Genomic DNA, 8,221 nt, shown 5'->3' with positions numbered 1-8,221 from the left:
GATCTCCGCTCACTGCAAGCTCCGCCTCCTGGGTTCACGCCATTCTCCTGCCTCAGCCTCCCAAGTAGCTGGGACTACAGGCGCCCGCCACCTCGCCCGGCTAATTTTTTGTATTTTTAGTAGAGACGGGGTTTCACTGTGTTCGCCAGGATGGTCTCGATCTCCTGACCTTGTGATCCGCCCGTCTCGGCCTCCCAAAGTGCTGGGATTACAGGCTTGAGCCACCGCGCCCGGCCTGAAGTCATTTCTTATAAAACCATAATGTAGCCTTCAGAGCAATCTTCCCCAAACAGTTTGACTCTATGAATTAAGGACTTCACAGGGGATGTGTGGTTGGGGAATATCTGTATATAAGAAATGCACAGAAACCAAATACATAGAGATAAGAAATGCTTATGCAGCAGGTGTCTAAAATTTTGTAAATTTTAAATTAAAATTTTCCCAATATTTTAAAGTTTGAGGTATTTTCACCTCTTGTGTTGGGAGCATTATCTTCCCCTGAGATCCCTCTAGGATTAATTATTATTTTCACTCTCCAACTGCTGATACTTCTGTATCACTTGGTTCATCAAACACTGAGATCTCCAAAGACCCAAATTGGAGGCAACTGAATTTCAAAGTTGCCAGAATGCAGAAGACGCCCCATAGAGACCCCAGAGTCTTACTTCAGAGCAGGTAAAGCTATTTTCAAGAGGTCATGGTTTCAGCTGATTCTCTTAGCATGTCATCTTAGTCCTTTGCTTTTGTTCAGTGATAAAGCACATTGCCAACTACTGCATTTGGCAGCACCAAGACTTGTCAGGAGCTGTGTGCTGGTAAGAGCAACAGACTCGGGGGACAGCAACAGGACCGCAGAGAAGAAATTACTGTTTCCTACCTGGAGGGCTTGCAATGTACCAGGTGCTGTCCTGGGGACTTCACATATTCAACATGACAACATCCTTTGCAATCCGGTTGACAGACAGATGATATTTTTCCCCTTATGAACATGGATGTGAAGAGTTGGGTAGCTTCCCCAATGCTATACCTCTGATGTGAGGTAGAATACACTTCCCAGGATGGCTGACCTCAAAGCTCCTGCTTTTTCTTCTTTCCTGGATCCTGATTCTGATCAGCTGTGTCATTGGAAGGCTAAGAAGTAGACAGAAGGAGAGTGGGTAGGGGTGGGGGTGGTTCCCTCCCGCAGCCTCCATTTCCCCTTTTTAAAAATTAGTCCAGGAGGTCTATTCTAGGCCACTCACTAGGCAGGTGGTAGACTTAGAGAACACTGGGTGGGAAGAGAGTGTGGAGAATTTGACATTCCCTGCTTTTTACCACTGAGGAAATAGCATCAGGGTGGGGAGGACAGAGGGCTACTCAGGTACCCTGACTCTCAGCTCTTTCACACCCCTCTGTGGTCCCTTATCAAGAAAAATAGTTCCATTACCTCATCGGAGATAATTTAGCTGAAATCAAAACTCCTTCATATAGTTTTGGAATTGTTAATTAAAAAACGCATGCCCAACACATTTTCACTAAGTACCCAAAATGGCCAATAAATTGCAGCTTCCACCTTGACTTCCCTTCGGTGGGACGCATTATTAAAATCAGAGAAATGGTGTAATGACTCTGTGGCATAAATTAGACTGAGGGAAAGATGCACCCCAGATGAATGGGCACGTTTCCTTCCCTTTTCTTATGTCAGCCCTTCTGTTGGGGAGGTGTGTTTGCGTTGACACTGCCTCTTCTTGCTTTTATTCCTCTTGGGAAATCTTGACAAAGCCATGGCGAAAGGCTAGGATGTCCTTCTGCTAAAGACATCAACATACACTTTTAATTTTTCTTAAAGGCTTTAAATAAATCCAATTAGAAAACTGGCAGCAGTTTTCCTAGGAAGGTAGTGTAGGGTCATGCTTTGCTTCTCTTTGGTTATGTTATAAATCAAACTAGACTTCACATGCAGTATGTGGAGGGAAGACATCCTTGAACTATGAAGAGCATTGTTTGGTCATTTTTAGTTCTTTGTTAGTGACGCACAGCATGAAATTCTGAATTAGTTGGGAGAAAATAATCACTACATTCCTGGGATCATTGCGGTATTGGCTGCCTAACCCCTGGTAGCCACTTGGAAGTGTACCAGGGAGCCATCCTCCACTATCTGAAACTCTTGTCTTCCAAATTTAGGAGATTAATAGGTTTGGATAAATGTTTTGAAATAGGGCTGGTATCCTTTGCTAGCCAAATTCTCACTACTTTGCTATCCAACTTTCAGGAACTAAATAGGTTCAGATAATTAGGTATCCTTCTGTATTTTGGATATGCATCCAAGTTCTCTCCTTTCAACTGTATTAGTTTGAATATGGAGGGATATTTGTAGTTTCCTGATTCCAGGTATTTCCTGACAACAAGGATAGTATATGTGAGTTTCAATTTGATGCAATGGAGAAGACACAGACTCAGAAGCTGTTTGTTAGAGCTGGATCCCCAGCTGCTATAAATAGATGGGGTTATGCTATCCAAAGTCTTTAAGTAATCTGTCAAAGTCATATGGTTATTAAGAGGCAAAGCTGGATTCAAAGCAGGCAGTCTGGCTCCACTGTCCTTCAGCCATTGCACAATTGATGGTGTGTTCTTGGGGAAGTCATTTGTCTTTCTGGACCTCAGGACCCTTCTGTAAAATGAAGAGGTTAGACTCCAAGGTTTCCAAACTGCTCACTAGTCCTAATACTCTGTAGCGATGGGATCACTGTTACATGTGCTCTATACCCAGAACAAGCACAAGTAGAGGTGGGAAGGACCCTTGACCTCCTTCCCCTACACACCAAAGGAAAGTGCTGCCTGTGAACTTATTGCATATACTTGTCATGAAAGTTATAACTGTGCAAAATGAACAGACTTACTGAGGAGAAAAGACCCATACATTTACTCACAATGAAAAATTAATTTGTTAAAAATGTATTTCACATGTAGCCCTTTTTTTGCATCTGCTTAAAATGTATTCTTATTCTTCTGCTTTCTCTTTGCTCCCACCGAGTCTAAGATCAAGGGCTAACAAGTACTCTTTTTTTTTTTGAGACAGAGTCTCACTCTTGTTGCCCAGGCTGGAGTGCAGTGGCATGATCATGGCTCACTGCAACCTCTGCCTTCCGGGTTCAAGTGTGATTCTCCTGCCTCAGCCTCCTGAGTAGCTGGGATTACAGGTGCCTGGCACCACGTCCGGCTAAGTTTTGTATTTTTAGTAGAGATGGGGTTTTGCCATGTTGGCCAGGCTGGTCTCGAACTCCTGACCTCAGGTGATCTGCGCACCTCAGGCTCCCAAAGTGCTCAGATTACGGGCATGTACCACCACACCCAGCCACAAGTACATTTTTCTGGGTAGTCCAAAGCTGGTACAGGGTTGCAGAGGTATGTGCATGCCTTCCTGCCATATGGGCATCAGGCGTGGGGTAGGATCTCCAGTGGCTCCCAGCCCTGCGGCCACTGTTGGTTAGCCATCTGTGTGACCTTGGGCAAATTCCTTGGTCTCATATCTCTCAAGTTCTCCAATTACAGAATGGCAATTGAGGATAACAAAATGCTGCTCTGGGTTTGTCTGTGAGAAAAGAGTTGGTCTGTAAGCAAACTGAAAAGTGCTATAGATGTGGGAGAGGCAGACTGACTCTTAGGGTAGAGCAAGGACATTAGAGTAAGACAGTACCCATTGAATCTGACTATACTTATGGACAGCCAGAAAGCCAACATGAACCCCTTCACCTTTCTGAGCTTACTTATTTCTGTGGTTTACTTATTTTTAAAACTGGTATAATGATACTCGCTTCATAGAGTTGTTGCAATATTTAAAAAGAAAGAGGAGGACTGGCACGTAGTAGATAACACATAAAAACTATAGTGTGCTCTGAGACATCTTAAGAGAACAGTAATGCTGCACAGACTTTCTGTGTAGACAGAGGGGGACTAGTAGGATGGCAGGATCAACCTGCCTCATTAGGGATCCAGGCAGGAATTAGTATCTGTGCCCCCCAAACACAATAGCTTCAGAGTGATAGTCAAATAATTTTTATTGAGTGCCTTCCTTGTGGCAGGTGCTGGCTTTGGATAAGAAAGAGCCTTCCTCTTCTGCTATACCTTGCTTTGAGTGCCAGGCATTTTTTTTTTTCCATTCCAATGGTACATTTAGCCAGATGTCCCCCTGCCAGAGTCCATTAGCACATATTAAGTGTGTGTGCAAAATACCTGATAATTGAACTTAAGAGCAGAGAAATGAACACGGACACCACTATCATTCTGTACCTTCACTACTTCATTCTGCACTCATCCCATAAATGAAACAGGCAGCCATTAGCTTAGTAACCAAATTAATAGACTGAAAAAAGAAGAGAGGCAGAATATTCTTCAGGGTTCCTGTCTCTCAGGGAGGATAGGAAACATCTGAAATTGTGTTTTATGTACATGCAAAATTATCTTTTTTCTGTGCAGGTAGGCATAGGTGGGTGAAATTACGCATTTTTATGGGGAGAGGGTCTATATCACCTTTCATATCCTTAAAGGGATGAAGATCTAAGGATTGTAGCCCACTAATCTACTGAGTTGTTATTTCTTTTTAGACAGGAGGAGGTTGAAATAATTAGCTTTACCTTAATATGCAGGAGAGAAAATATCTCTCATTAGCCTTTAACAGCTTGAAAGGGTACAAACTTTCAAGACTGCACCAATGTACATTTTCAATTAATGTTGAGTAAATTTGCATTTTGTAAATGTGATCAAATGTGTATGACTCTATATTAAAAATATTTCTATGCTCTGGTGGAAAGCACAAAGCCAGTGCATGGGGTTAACACTGACAATCCTGAGTCAACTCTCTATTTGTTTTAGAGATAGCTCTGCAGTGCATAGAAATTAATAAGTAATTTTCTTGGTGACAGCCTGAGGCAACTGAATGAATGCTTAAATCAAAGTCATATGCAGCATGGAGAAGAGCAAATGATTTTCAAAGAGGGAGTCTATGGTAGTGGAGGAGGGAGTAGTGCTATGGGGAAGCATCTAATGGGAATTCTCATATTTTAGTCATTAACCTAGAGCTGGGATGTCATCATTTTGTCAGAAAGAGGGAATAAAAATCCCAGAGGCCACAGGAGTCTTGAATGCCAAATTGGAATAGAAGTTTAAAATGGGGCTTGTCCTCCCCATAGAGGTACCCTGTGTTATTTTCTTGGGAATAATCCCCACCTGCCATTAAGCATTCCACATGGACAGCACACTTGCAAATGCTGGGCCTGGCCTTACATGGCTTGCAGGCTTAGGGGAGCCCACCCTGCCTTCCTCTCTTTTGCCAGAGCATCTCCTTCAGCTGGAACTCCAGCCTCTGAAGCTCTGGGAGAGTGAGAAGCAGGGAGGGTGGGGAGGAGAAATTATTTGAAGTTTGGTATCTGTTGATAGCAATCAACTCTTTTCCTCCAACCTGCTCACTCTGTGGTGTGAGATAGAGACTGTAAGTCAAATAGACCTAGATACAAATGCAAATTTCTCATCCATAAAGTGGGGCTAGTAATGACTACCTCACAAGGTGGCTGAAAGGCGTACTACTTATGCAAACCCCAGATTAATAAGTAATTTTCTTGGTGACAGCCTGAGGCAACTAAATGAATGCTTAAACCAAAGTCATATGCAGGAGGTACACAAGAAAAGTTAGGATCTAAGCATTGTTATCCTTGTGTGGGCAAGAAGCAGTCTATCCACACACAAATCTTTTCTTGGGCTTTGGAGTTCCATTCTTGATGGCTCTCGTATGCCCCTAGTGGATCTTATAGAAATTCCTGGGAACCTACCTTTACCTGGTTTGGGGATTATTGACACACTAAGGACATTGTTTTCTGCCTAATTATACATATTGGAGCTTTTTTGAAGTAAACATTTACCTTTTGGAGTTTTAAATCCTGGCAAGTCAGATTTCCATCCTAATGACCATTAGCCAAGAAACTTTTATGGACTCTCATCTGTGGGAATTCTGATCAGTCCCAAGACCAAAAGAGGGCTTGGAGATCCCGGTGGTACCTTGTCAAGGGAATCACGAAGTAAGTAGGAATGGTCTCTGGATGGGAATGTCATAGTGCAGTAAGCTTTCTGTAAAGCATATAGGGCAGTAGGAAGTGGATGACTGCAGTAGCCTGCCTGTGATTTTCCTTCACATCTTGTCCCTTTGCAGCCCCTTTTCTACACAGCAGCCAATGTGAGCACAGAAGGCAAAAGAGCATCAGGGACTGTTTGAGGGTGAACTGTAGAGTCAGTTGGAATCCAAGTTCTAAATCTTACTAGCTGTGATTACTTGTGTATATGTTATTTAACTTCCTTCTGCCTCCATCATTCCATGTAGGTTAATAATAGTACTTGCCTCATAGGGTTGTTTTGTGGATTAAGTGAGGGAACCTATGTAAGCCCCAGAATGGTACTTGATTCGCAGAAAAGCTTGTTGATATTAGCAATTATTATTATTTTGCCAGTCATTTGTTTAAGCTGCTTCATTGACTGAAGACCAAAAGTTTTAGTATGGCTGTTAAGTCCCTGCAAGACCTGCCCTCTGCCTGCCTCTCCAGCTTCATCCTGAGCTCCTTGCCTGTGGTCTTGTTGTATTGTTTTCTTTTTGTCCTTGGAAAGTGCTACCTTTGGAGCTCTTTTCTCCTTGTCCATTTTCTTCCCAACTCACCTCCCCAGTTGCTTGGGTAACATATGCCACTTCTCAGCTTGGACTCCAGCAGGGAGCCAGGGCTCCCTGTCATGAGCTCACAAAGTAGCCTCTTCTTTCTCTTCGTGGCATTTATCACCACTTGTAATTACATATTCTGTCTTTATCTGATTAGAACCTGTCTCTTCCAGTAATCTATGAGCTCTGCAGGGGCAGGGGCAGCATTCATTTGCTTGCCCTTTTTTCCTGGTGCCTGGCCTAGGATTCAGCACCATCTGTAAGCTAGATAGTATGTGAGGAGTGAGTGGTTGAGCAGTTACTTTCTGAAGCACTAACAATCACATACATTCTATTTACGTTCTGTACCATTTTTTAGAACTGTTTCCATGTCATTAACTAAAACAATTATAGTCCAGGCCCAAATCCATAGAGTGATTTATGCTGCTTTTAATTAGGGATCAACACTAAGACAGCTTGGCTCAAGCCTAGAATAACCCTCTCGGCCTTGTGAAGTGTTTTCCCTGAAGAATCAGAGGGCATTGTTCATCTCTACCTTTTCTAGTTGATACTTTTGTTTGAAGTAAGTGGGAAATAGTGATATCCAGGGGCATTGTCTCAAAATACAGACATACAGGGAAAAAGCCCAAAATCTGTGCACAACTCAGGAAATCTAGAAACATTTGGATTTTCACTTTAAGATTCTGCTCTCCTTCCCAATTGTGTATGAAGTGAACATATGGTTAATATCCAAATCACAGCATTATGTCAAATGTCCCACCCATTCCCGCTGTTCTGATCACATCAGTGGGCATGCTAGATCTATCTTTACAGAGGGCTGAGCATCAGATAGAATGCAAGGCATCTGTTACTCATCAGAATATTTCCAGTATTTAGCATGTCATTAATTTCTGATCTACATTTTAGATTATATTTATTTAGGATGAAGATACTTTTACTCTAATTCTTGTATATTGTATATACAAAATACTAGATGTGAAAACAATACTTTTCAATTAAAACACATGCTATAAAGTATAAAAGATAGAAATACATAAAGAAAATTAAAACTTACATAATTTCTGTACCCTGAGATAACTAAAGTTTGAATTTGAAGTATAATTTTTAATTTTAGTCTTTTCTCTTGTGTTATATGTACAACTGCATTTATGCACCAAGTTGGAATCATATAATACATATTTTCTTTGAAAATAAATACATCAGGGACACTTTTTAACCTTCTTAATTATTGTTTTCAAACTTGTAAAAAAAACTTTTGAGCCTGGAAACTTTCAAACATATATAAAAACACAGAACATGATAACAACCCTCTATGTACCTATTACCCGGGCCCACCACCTGCCACGGAGCAATTTTGAAGCAACTTTCAGGTATCACATTACTTCCTCCATAAATATGTAGCCTGGATTGATAAAAGATAAGGACCTCTTTTTTTCCCATAATCAATTGGTAATTTTGAAATTGTAACATAATCAAGAGGCTGTATGACAAGAGTGATAAAATTATTAATGGAGATTAAGCACAAACTAGATGGAATTTATAAAA

At 41.6% G+C, this 8,221-nt stretch overlaps 1 protein-coding gene and 1 long non-coding RNA gene across 2 annotated transcripts in view; one reads left to right on the top strand and one right to left on the bottom strand.

Annotated features, from left to right (window-relative positions):
• Positions 1–6,929, bottom strand: part of LOC108516287 (uncharacterized) — an 11,398-nt gene extending 4,469 nt beyond the window's left edge. The window contains exons 1-2 of the long non-coding RNA XR_001881766.1: positions 6,680–6,929; positions 878–1,131 (exon numbers count right to left, since the gene is read on the bottom strand). This is a non-coding gene — a long non-coding RNA (uncharacterized LOC108516287). The remainder of the gene's footprint in view (positions 1–877; positions 1,132–6,679) is intronic.
• Positions 1–8,221, top strand: part of CLSTN2 (calsyntenin 2) — a 634,893-nt gene that overhangs the window by 97,969 nt on the left and 528,703 nt on the right. The gene's annotated exons all lie outside the window — the stretch shown is intronic.

Source organism: Rhinopithecus bieti, unplaced genomic scaffold (genome assembly GCF_001698545.2).
Source record: "Rhinopithecus bieti isolate Rb0 unplaced genomic scaffold, ASM169854v2 scaffold_35885, whole genome shotgun sequence".
Classification (NCBI taxonomy): Eukaryota; Metazoa; Chordata; class Mammalia; order Primates; family Cercopithecidae; genus Rhinopithecus; species Rhinopithecus bieti.
The sequence above is the reverse complement of the archived record's forward strand: the minus strand, read 5'-3'. Positions and strand labels throughout refer to the sequence as shown.